The following is a 12,356-nucleotide window of genomic DNA, read 5'->3' on the forward strand; positions in this document are numbered from 1 at the left end:
TCCTTCTTAGTTTAGATATGCCATTTACTTAATTTGTAATCACTTCTTTTTTGTTTTCTTAAATTAACTGATTTGTCAAGTGACTTGTACTTCTCATTTTTAACCTTACATCAATTTGGAAGTTTCCCTATAATTTTAATTCTACTGTGATTCCTTCCCTTATCAACATTCATTTCTCTACTATTATATGAAAAGAAGATTCCAAGTATCTCCCCTTCTCAGAGCCTCTATTTTATACGTCATCTCCTTCTCCTCATTTAAGAAGATTATTAAAATTCTTTTATTTCTCAGATATTAACCCCAAATGCTTGCATTTGGCTGACATAGTTTACTCTTTTTAGTTAGAGACTATTATTCAGTTTTCCCATGCAGTGATCACTGCATCGTACCCTGGCCTAACCAGACTAATACAATGCAGCTCCATCCAAAGAAATCTACTAAAGCTCTGACACATCCACAGAACTCATTTAGCCCATGATTGCACATCATATGTATGCCTGTGTGCAAACATCCACATTCCAATTTGGTCCTTAAGGACCTGATTTTGGGTCTCATTTAGGTGCATGAGCACAGCTTCCAAGTGCATGTTCTATTGTATTTAATGTCCCTGAAATGTATAACTTCTGTCTTCTATCTACTTCAAAGCCGCCTGCTAGCTACTGGTGGCCCTCAGTTCTCTCTACACCCTATATAGCTTACATTCTTGGCACTTCCTGTGAAAAAACGTATTATATTTCCTAAAATCCTTTTTTTTTTTTTCAGGATACAAGTAATAGCATCAAGTTAACAACATTCCCATGGGCCTGCCACCATATCCATCATGTATTGGAAGAAACATACCATTTCTTTAAATCCTATGCACCACTTCATTATCCACAGTGATCTGAGATTTGTCCAATAATTACATACATAATAAGGATCATGCATACATGCACAGAGAGAAGTTATCGCCAGAGAATCAAGAGTAGGAACGGTAGAGATGCGAACTCTAAGAGACAACTGGGGTTTGGTTCCTTAAAACAATGTAGAGGATAGTTCACAAACATCTTTTGTCACCTGAAGTTATTCCACAGGACATTAAAACATAAGTGTTTCTTTATGTGGCAACTTTTAAGTCCACCACTAGTTATGTGTGGATTCCTCTGAATTCCCATTCAATTGTCCGACTTTGTGGCTGGCTGAGAACCTCTTTGTTTCCAGCTTAAGTGGAACATGGAGCACCTCACTAATAAGGTTCAAGGAGAGGCACTTGTGCAGAGATAGGGAGCACTAATGACACTCAAACCTCAAGCTGAGTATTGTCCTAAAAGGGAAAGAGTGTATATGCCAACTATCTTATGGGTATTCAGCAAAATAAACACTTTTATACTAACATAGATTACTTTGACAAATATGCAATACATGTTTTACACATGAATAGAATAATGATAAGGTGTGACATATGCTGATATCTTAGGAATTAGAAAAAGCATTACAGCTACTACCCAAGGTGAATTGAAACTGGTTACTGGATAAGTCAAACAATTATGCAGAAAAGAGAGGGTGAGATGAGGGAGGTCATGTGTCTGTTTCTAAGGAGCTTGCCACCTAGTAGAGAAAACTTTGAGCAAATCATCACAACACAATGAGATAAGAACTATGTATGTCCTATATAACAGGAAGAACAGCAGGAGCATTCCTTTCCCTCTAGAAGGAAGCAGGGTGGTGACATGGAAGCTTAAAGAGGACCAAGAAGAAGGGTGAGAGATGCCATCATTTGGGAAGAGGGCATTTCATGCCCAGTAACAAGGCACAGATGGAAAAATGAGCCAAGGCAGTCTGTTCATATCAACACAAACTTTGCAGAATGGGTGGAGATAGGATAAATGTGCCAGCCCCAGTTCCCAGGAAATTAGAGAAGTAAGCAGAAGCCATGTCATAAAGGTTGTTTTTTATTAAGAAGTATAGCTTTAATGCTATAAATTATTAGTCTTCAAATATTTTTGCTTCAGTGCCTATTACAATGATTTTGAAAGCCTATGTCTCCCATGTACATTTCTTATGGGACTTGGAACATTTTTCATCATAAGTTTAAGTAACTTCAAAAGATATAATTCTTGGTCTATTGTAAATATTGACATGAAAAACTATTACATTGCTCATTATATCCAGGGGAGTCTAAAAACTATACAATTTGATAACTACCATATGACCCTTTTTCAAAAATACATGAACAATGTGTTTCTAAAAGTCAGAAATTTTACATAATTTTTTTTCTGTCCTTGAACTGACTGAGAATAATTTTGTTTTTTCTTTTTTTTCCTTTTTTTTGGGGGGGGGGTGGGGGGTGTAGCACTTTATTGGATATCTTGGAGATGTAAAGAAAAGCCCCAGGCCTAAAAGGCATAGAAGGTTGAGACAGGTGGGAGTTCAATTGTTCTGCAACATGGTTCTCAAAACTTTGGGGCATCGGAATCACTTGGAGGGCTTGGTAAGACACAGGCGGCCAGTCCCTCATCAACCCCAATCCCAAGGTTCTGGCCCAGCATGATTGCTGCGTTCCTGACACATTTCATGTAAGGCTCAGGCTGCTCATGGGAGGACCACATTTTTAAAACCACCGCTCAACAAAATCAAGTAAAGAAATGTGTTTTTTGGATAGATTTTTAAAAACTGTTTAACCCTTTTCCAATTTCGAAAAAAAAAAGTGCGGCTCACTCCCAGAACTAATTTAATAGCATGCATAGAAATGCTATATTTTCTAGAATTTGACATTTTCAGTGATTGAGAATTGTATTTTATAAATAGAAATACCACTACTAAAAACAGAATGCTATAAATAGAATGATGTCATTTGTTTCCAAAGACTATTGATATACTAGAGTGATGCGAAAATAATAGTATAACCAAGATATTTCATGGCAAACGTTGGGGGTAAGATCAGGACTGCAATCTATGAGTTATCTCGGGGTAAACGCTGCAGCCGCAAGTGCCACTGGCGGGTATCCTCAGGGCAAACGGGAAATGGGTTAAAGAGATTTTATGTCTTCTGGTCCCACTGAGAATAAAAAGAATTTTGGGAAGCCAAGGATTCAAGCTGCAGAGGATGTAGTATAGAGGATACTACTCTGGGGGACCAGGCCCCTATCAAGGTGGTGTGAGGCATGGGGAGAGAGAGACATAAGAGCTTTTTTTAATAAAGAGAACTGGTTTGAAAATAGAAGCTGCACAAGAGTTGTGACTTTGTTTAAATAATTGTCAAATTGCCAGCACCCAAAACATCATCAGGCACAGTAAGTTTTCAATAAATGTTGAATGAATAAATAATGCAGTCTGCCTGAGAACTTAGCTTTCCTGCTATGATACAGTGTGTCCCACGCAGGAACTTTACCCTAGGAGAGTGAGGGGCCTCCCTGTACTTGGAGCAGTGTGGGAAAGGTTAGCTTGGGCCCTGACAGAAGGCAAAGATGAAATGCCAGGGGCAGTAGCTCAGAGCAAGAGTCGGTTGGCAGCAACTAAGAGAATAACGGTTACAAAATCTCAGCAGGAATTGGAGGTATAAGCCAAACTTCTAATGATATCACAGAATGGCAGTTCCAGTAATTTAATTTTTATATCCAAGAGAAGACAAGAAATTTGGGCCTCTAATGAAATACATATTAGGTAAGAAAGATAGTTATCTGGTCTTACAGGATGGTATTGAAAGAGTCATCTCAATTTCCTGAGCTTCAATTTTCTTATATGTAAGTCAAAGTTTTTAAATCGCAGGACCTCTGGATGCCCTTCCAGTTCAGAAAGTATGGGATTTGCTAGTGGTTTTTCATTAACATAAGAGCAGTTGGCCCTGTGTATATGGACTTGCGCTGAGGCAAAGTCAAGTGCCTTATTTTTTCAGAGGAAGCTCCAAAACCAAAAATGATTGATATCACGTGAAAGCCAAAACCACAGTATTTGCTAACAGTTCTTGGTGTTCTCAAGGTTGAGGAAACTTATTATTTTCCACTTAAATTAAACAGATAGCTGCCGGAGCCAGCCGGCTAAAGTCGATCAGTACCTGAAAGAGGGGGGTGAAGCCTAAGAAAAAAGAAGAAGATAGGAAAGCGCTTCGGGAGGGCATACAGTCACTGCTGCAACCCAGAGTTTATTTAGCACAGCCTTTATATAAGTTTTTGGATATAATAGCAGAGTACAATAGCAAAGCACAGAGTACAATAGCAAAGCACAATGTACATTACCATAGGAATGCTGACATTTACATAAGTTCCTATATATCCTTCCCTCAGGGTACAAACATCCTTTTCTGGGCTGTAAAACATTCCACTATCTTAAAAGGATTTCTTTAGGAGGCAAACCTCCCCTCCAGGGTCAGTAACATTTAACTCCACAACCTGCTTCCTAGAACCATTGTTTAAGCAGTCTCAGCAGCTGCTCCATGGCTATCAGCTGCGTGACTTCTTCAGTGCCTCAAAATGGCTCCCGATAGATAGCCCGTGTTTTCTGATAGATGTGATTTCTCTCTGGTGAAGACAGGTTTAAGAGAATTGTTTAAGAGAAGCATTTTAGACAGTTTGGCCAAGTGCAAAAAATGAGCGTTCCGGGATGCTGTGTAATTTAATCATGAAAACTCTACACATATCTTCCAAGAGCGTAAAACACCCTCTCCCCACCTACAGACCACTCAGGCACGATCCGTGATGTTAAACCTTAAGGACTGCATAGAGTATTCTTGTTATAGAACCATTCTGTTGCTGTTTAATGAAAACCAAGACAGACATGCTTAGCACTACTCAGTGACACAGGAGCAGTGTGGGAACAGGATATGGATACAAAAATAAGACAAGTCAATGATTGGGACATTGGTTAAGATGCTGAATACAGTGTTTGGAGGCCCAAGCTAACATTTGCCATCAGGCAAATACATAATGACCTCTGCAAACTCCACCCAACTCAGTTTTTGTTGAACTTGTTTGTGCAGAAAATCTTCCATTTGCCCCTCCAGATCCTCTCTCTACCCTTCCTCCCAGCTCTGTGCCTTGAGAGGCTGAGCAGTAGAAACATATCAGTAAGTGCTTACCCTCTAGCTTCTGGTTGGATAAAGCCATGAAACCCAGCAGCAGATCAGAGAAGAGAGAGGAGGGAAGGGTATCCTCCCAGCTCCTCCTCCTGGGGTCACTCAAGTATAATCAGTAGGCCTTCTGCTGTCATTTCACAACCAGCGCCGCAAACAGGTGAATAGGTGAACAGAGTATAGCAAAATCACAGAGAGAGCACAGAACTTTAGGACAGTCTGTGCTCTCTCTGTGGTTTTACTATTCTCTGCCCACATGTTTGTACATAGCATTTTTATTCAATAGAGTTCTGACTGCCTCTATGTTTAACCAAAGCTCAATATAATCTGGAAGGGATATGGAAACACTAGAAAAATTCAAAAAAAAGAAAAATAAATAACTATTGGGATGAAATGAAATAAGGCAAGAGAACTAAGAATTTTTTTTTAAAGAAGAGAAGGTGGAAAGGAAGTCTTCACTACCATGGGCTCTTTAAGAAGATGGAAGCAGTAAGCAAGAATAAGGAAATGCAGACTTAACTTTCATCTACCTTGGAATTGCACTTGAACTTGGACAAGTCAGCCCTTCTGGGGTCAGTCTCTTCCTTTATAAAACAAGGAGGGCTGGACTAAAGTGAAGGATATGGTGTGCCTTTCAGCTTTTAACCAGATTTTCACCATGTTGACTCTATGACTTACTCTTACACTTTCCTTCATTTTGTAACTTCCCCTAGCCCTAAGGGTGGTGCCCCAAACACAGAGCGGCTAAGAAACAAATCCCTTTTTCAAAAATAGCCACCATGTCCCCCATTTCCCATCCTCAAATCAATCAACATGTTCCTTCTAAGGGTCTTCAGCTTCAGGATATGACTGGTACCCCCACCCTCCCAGCTTCACCCTCACCCACTAGTCAAAGAACAGGATAGGATACACAAAAAGCAGTCCTCATTAAGCATTCACTATGTACAAGGCACTGCCTTTGTATTCTTGTTATCCACATTACCAAAATTTTCACCTACTTTTAATACACTCTTCTAATTAAAAATAAAATTTGTTTTGTAGTGTAAGCCCTGCCATTTTTTCTTTTTGTAATGCAAGTGCTTGACTTAAGCTTTGATTGCTGAAGCATCTCCTTCAAAGATGACTGTATCTTGAATAAACACATTGCCAGTCACAGGACTAGATAAAGAGCCAGGCTGCCTCCCCAGTCAAGGCTCCTATTTTAGAGATACGGTTGATTTCGTACTGACCTTTTGGGCTACTTGTATGTTTTTCTCTTTCCCTGTTTTAAATTCTTGCTCTTATGTTTTAAATTCACCAATAAAGAGTGAGCCTGAAAAAACTTAGGCCTCCAGCCTCTATCCCAATAAAAGCTGAACCCCAGATTCCTGTGAGCACATGCTTACTCTGCCTCTTTCTTCCTCTCTCTACTCACGACCTCACCATGTGGCCCCAGGAGTGCTGTATAATTTCCAGGTTTTGTAAGTAATAAATCTGTATTTTTTCAAAGTTTCCTAATAGTTGTTGCTGAAGGGCAACTTGCAATCATGATAAGAACCACAAGGGCCGGTCCCATCACAACACTGGTCTTTGATAGGCTAAGACCAATACAAAACACTTTTTCATTGCAGATAAGGTTTTTCATAATCTAAATTGTGCTGGCTTTACTTACCACCCTGTCCTCACCCTGTATTTAGTTAAACAAACTCTTATATAGCACTTACTATATACCAGGTATTGTTGTAAATGCTTTATAAGTGTTCATTTGATCCTTGCTACAACACTAACCAGTAATATATTAGTTAGGGCAGGCAAAGTTGCTATAACAAATTAACACAAAATATGAGTAGCTTAATATGTAAAGGATTATTTCTCATGATATGTAAAATGTGGTTCAGGGAGGGCTCTGTTCAACATCACCACTCAGAAACCCAGACTGACAGAGGTACTTATAGTTTTACCATATAGAATACATGGCCTTCTAGGCCCCTGCAGAAGGGGAAAAGAAAACAACTGGGAGACACACTGGCATTGACTGGCTTGATGTGAAGCTCAACTCATCACTGCACACACCATCTGTTGGCCAGATGTATTCAGTACCTACTTAACTATAACAGAAAATGGAAAGAAATGTGATGTTTGGTGAGCACAGTGTCTCTGTCACAGGTCGAAAATACTAGTATTTTTCTTAGAGAGAAAAAAACTTTTTTTTTTTTAAAGGCCCGGAAAGGTTATGTAACTGGTTTAATATTACTCAGCTAGTTGGTTGCAAATCTAAGATTTATACCCAGGCAACCTGGCTCTATGGTCCACATTATCAACTTCTATGGTAGGCTCCCTCCTTACTCCCCGCTTCTCTATTCACTCTCCACTCCTTACTATGCCCCAAACATGTGCTTTTAACACTCACATTCCTTCTTTTTCTGAAACATGCTTTCCAACTAAATCTGCTTGGTAATATCCTATTTATTTACCCTTCACAGTGCAACTTCAGTAATGTGAGAAGATAGCTTCACATTTGCCTAATAAAGAAGGCATTTTGAGATGTGAACTCCCCCAAAACTTTATATATATTTATGATACAGCACTTATCACATTTAACCTTTGTGTGTTGCACATTTATATCTATGTGATTCTTCTTCCCAGCTAGGATGATCTCAGAGATTGTGTCATATACATTTATCTTCCTAGCATCTAGCAGTGTGTCAGGCATATGGTGTACACAATTAAATAAGTGCTAAGTAAATGAGTAAATGAATCAATAAATCTGTATGTGAAGGGCTAGTAAATTGAAGGGGCTAATAAAAACAGCCAGAGATGAAACAAGAATCTTTTACTGAGTACCAACTCTGTGCCAACCATTATTGCTACACTTTTTTGCGCAAGTAGAGGTGTTCTACAAATGGATTTCAACATACTTACTTTCACGCTGGAAATGGGGTCAAAATAAGAAATCTGAAACTGAAAAATTTGCTTCCTTTGGCAATTCCTTAGGCAGAAGCTAAATTTGTGCCTGTGACTGACCCACTTTATTCTGGGTGGCATAGCTTTAGTGAGCCCTCATGGTCATACACATATGTCAAATACATGCTTCTAATTTGCTTGGTAACTCATATATTGGTGAAGTCACTGAAATGTTAAATCGGAGTAAAATAACTTTGCCTCATATTTCTGAAAGAAAGTAAACAATTAAGCAGCAAGCTTTACCAAACTCACATATGTCATCTTGTCATTCTGGCTGAAGTGTGTCCACTCTTGTCCAAGATTCCAGCCTATTGTCTCAGAAGCCTATGTCCTGCAGTCTTTCTGGCATCATCACCTGCCTCACCAGTTCTCTACTTCCTACTGGATGTTTCCATGGATACATGAACATACCTAGAAGATCTTTTCCTGAAAAGAATGCCTCCCTGAACTCATGCCAGCTCTCCCTCTGCACTCTCTTGCATCGAAACTTCTAAGAGGACCTGTCCATACTCACCATCTCTTCCTCCTCACTTTTCATTCCCTCCTCAGGCAACTTCTAACCTATACAGTTGCTCCTAATCTCCTCTCTTGTCCCTAAAATTCATTCTCCACCGAGCAGACTGAAGGATCCTTTTAAAACCTGAGTCAGATTATGCCACTTTTTTTCTTTTGAGATTTTTACCAAAATTTCTTTTATTTCTTTAATTTATGAACACAAGTGTTTTCATGTATCTATAGTATAGGAAACTCACTGTTGAATGTTCACTTTAAAAAAGAATTTATTTTATTAGTTTCAAGTATACAGTACATTGGTTAGACATTTATATAGTTTATAAAATGATCCCCCTAATTGCTCTTTCTCTCCTCTAGCTCCCAGCTAGCCATTATATTAAAGCTAACTGCATTCCGTATGCCATGCTCCCCATCCCTGTGACAAACTACTAATTTGTACTTCTTTAACGCTTCACCCCATTCTCCTAGCCCCCTAATCTTCCTCCCCTTCGACTGTCACCAGTTTGTCCTCTATGTTTTTAAGTCTGTTTTTAATTAGTTTGTTCTTTTTGTTCCTTAGATTCTGCATATAAGTGAAATCACATGCCACTTCTTCCTAAAACCGCAATGACTTCTCATCATTCTCAGAAGAAAATCTTAAGTGCATATTAAGTCTCTACCTAGTGACTTCTCTTCTATGAATCTCATCTGTAAATGGAGTCTATAAGGCAATCTTTCAGCTTTGTTGTGAAGATCAAATTTCAACATATGTAAGAAACTTAGAACAATGATAGTGACTGGCACAAAAGAAAAACTATGTAAATTATTATTGCTTCAATGGCAAATTTCAGCAAAGATGTTTGTGGAACATTAGAACATGCCTATGTATCCATATATCTATCCTCATTTCCTGGCACAGAGCTACTAACACCTTGTAGTTTTCTAAGTGATAAGAGCAGTAGGAGTATCTTTTGTCCTAATATATGGCCCTTAACCCTGGTTCCTGACAATAAGCTCCTAAATACCTTAGAATTTTCCTAAGTGACAGGAGGGCCAATTGTTCTAATGAAGCAATTCTGTGATCATGCCTATGTGATTAAGTCTCCATAAAGATTCCAAAAGTACAGGGTTTGGAGTGCTTTTGGGTTGGCGAACACATATACTTGCTGAAAAAGTGGTACACTCCAATTCCACCGGGATGGAAGCGTCTGCAATCAGGACCCTCCCAGACCTCACCTTGTGAACTTCTTCATCTGTATCCTTTATAAGAAAGGAGTAAACATAAATAAGTGTTTCTATGTGTTCTGTGAGCCACTCTAGCAAGTTATACAACCCAAAGAGGGGTTGGTCATAGGAACTAGATTTATAGGGTCTGAAGCACAGGTAGCAACCTGAGATCTGAAGTGGAGGTAATCTTATGAGACTGAGCCCTCATCCCACGGTATCTGACACTATCTCCAGGTAGCTTGTATCAGAACTGAATTTAATCGTAGCACACCCAGCTCGTATTGGATAATTGCTTGATTTGTGGAAACCACCCACACATCTGAAATAAGTATTGTGAGCATGTAAATAAAGGAGAATCCCAGGAATGTGTGTTTTTCTTTACAGAGTTACTTTTAAACCTCCAGTATTTGATGTGTTGTCCCAATGGCATGGCCCTGCATATCTGAAAGAAATATTTCTGTCCCAGCTCTTCTTGTCCCCCATTCCATCTCTCTCCCTCAGCTCTGTCTCCTGACTCAGTATCCCCAATCTCTCTCTCTCTTTCTCTCTCTCTCTCTCTCTCTCTCTCTCACACACATACACACACACACACACATTTCCTTAATGGAGGCATAACACTGAGTAGGGTGGTGGAGTTGTGAGAAGAAGCAGAAAAGCGTCTGAGCTGCTGGATTGTATAAGAAGAGAAAAAGTATGCACACCAGAGCTCCTATTATACTCTCTAGAATTCCTTTTTCCAATCTCTAAGAGGAAAAGAGATGGAATGGGGATGTAATGCAAGACACAATTGTAGCATCCCTTATTGCAGTTTTTCAAGCAGCATCTCAGCTCACAAATTTGCTTTTAAATGTTCACATGCTGAATGAAATCTCTTCCGACTAAGGAATATCTTAAAAACTGACCACTATTTCAATAATACTTTGGACCAGGCTATAAGAACCACAAGTACTGGTGTATGATTTTATAGTTTTCTAAGCACTACTACAAACTTAATCTCATTTAACCCTCACAACAACTGACTTTACAACCCAGAGACCTGACAGAGTTAGAATTCTAACACGTATCTTCTGGTTTTAAATCTCACATCCTTTCTACTCTGCTATTTCCAAGAGCTTTTTGACTGATTTTCTTGGATAATTAGAGGAAGATGAGCACCCTCTGACCCTGAGAATAAATAAAGAACTAAAATAGCAAAACTCACTTTCTTTTCTAGGGCTTAGCCAAACCCATAGCCCATCTTATCCTTCTTTGAAATCTCTTTCATGTCTCCTAAATTTAGCTGCCCAAGTCTTCACACAGAGGGAATCTGCTGAGAATTGCCTTTCCCAAAGAGCACCCCATGTTGCAAAACCCCTTTCATCTGCTGAGCCTGCCTGGGACCCACTCACTGGGTCCTGCCATTAGTTTTCCTAACCAGCTTATCAGATACACGGATCTTTGACAAAGGTTCTGTGAAGTTGTAAATCTGAGAGTTGAAGATGAGGTGTTCCTTCTTTTCCAGGCAACACAAACAATGGCTTTCTGGAGGAACTGTTCAGCTATTATATTCTGTCTCAACTGTTTGGCTCTGGTGGGAAAAAGAGGCCTGTGGACTACTCTGGTTTGAGCCCTAGGGTATGTTGCCAATTCCACAACTATGCACAAACAATCCTAAGCCTGAGCTGAGTCCAGCAGTGCCCAAAGAGAACATGCTTTGCCTAAGGGACAGGCCGGAAGAAAAGCACTTCATAAAAATGTGTTTCCCTGCCTGGGAAATCAAACTCAGACCTCTGTCCTCTGTCCTTTCCAGACCACCCATATGGGAACATCTTTCAGCTTGTGGTTGGAGCTAATATTTTCAGAGGTGGCCACTGGTTTTGGATCAGTCCCAAAGTTCCGGTCCATCCTAAAACTTGGCTCCATGCCACATTAAAACATTCAGGTTGATAATACCAATAGCTATTCATATTTTTATTTCCCTAAGCTGCCTTGAGATAATTTCAACTCCTATTCTTCTCCCAAACACAGGCATGTACATACATATGCACATATACACATACATACACATGCATCATACATACACATGCATATACATGGACACACATATACAACAGTCTTTCCCTGTAGGGATTGGCAAACAGAAGCCAACAATATTGTACCCTAAAACTAAACAATTTTGCTTTGAATTACAGAGCTATTGATAGTGGTTTCTGTGAAATTTTATGACAGAGAAGAATTGGCAAAACATGAGAGTTTTCTTCTCATTTTGGCCCACGTTCTGTTAGGTGCCCTCAAGCACACAATTTCCTCTGTCTCACTGTTTAGTCTTGTGAAATATGGGTAATAGGGTTATTCTCTTCTTCTTAGTGATTAATGAGCCAAATGTTTGCAAGATGTCTTGAGAAGTTTGCTGAAAATTTTAAAACAAATTCATCTAAAACCATTTCTTCAAAGCCCTAGTTTATTGAATTCCTTGTATCAAAACTAAATGCAACTCTAAAATGCTGTCAAAAAGGAGCAAGATCACAACTCTGTATCTGCCATAAAACTTGTCATAAACTTAGGGAGCAACCTTGTCTAGCTGAGCCCATGGAAATTGTGTCTTAATCTATTTCTTTTTATTTCTCTAATTTCACATTACAAGAAATATGCAGTCCATTTCATACAA

The sequence above is a fragment of the Rousettus aegyptiacus genome, unplaced genomic scaffold (assembly GCF_014176215.1).
Source record: "Rousettus aegyptiacus isolate mRouAeg1 unplaced genomic scaffold, mRouAeg1.p scaffold_m13_p_12, whole genome shotgun sequence".
In the NCBI taxonomy this organism is placed as follows: Eukaryota; Metazoa; Chordata; class Mammalia; order Chiroptera; family Pteropodidae; genus Rousettus; species Rousettus aegyptiacus.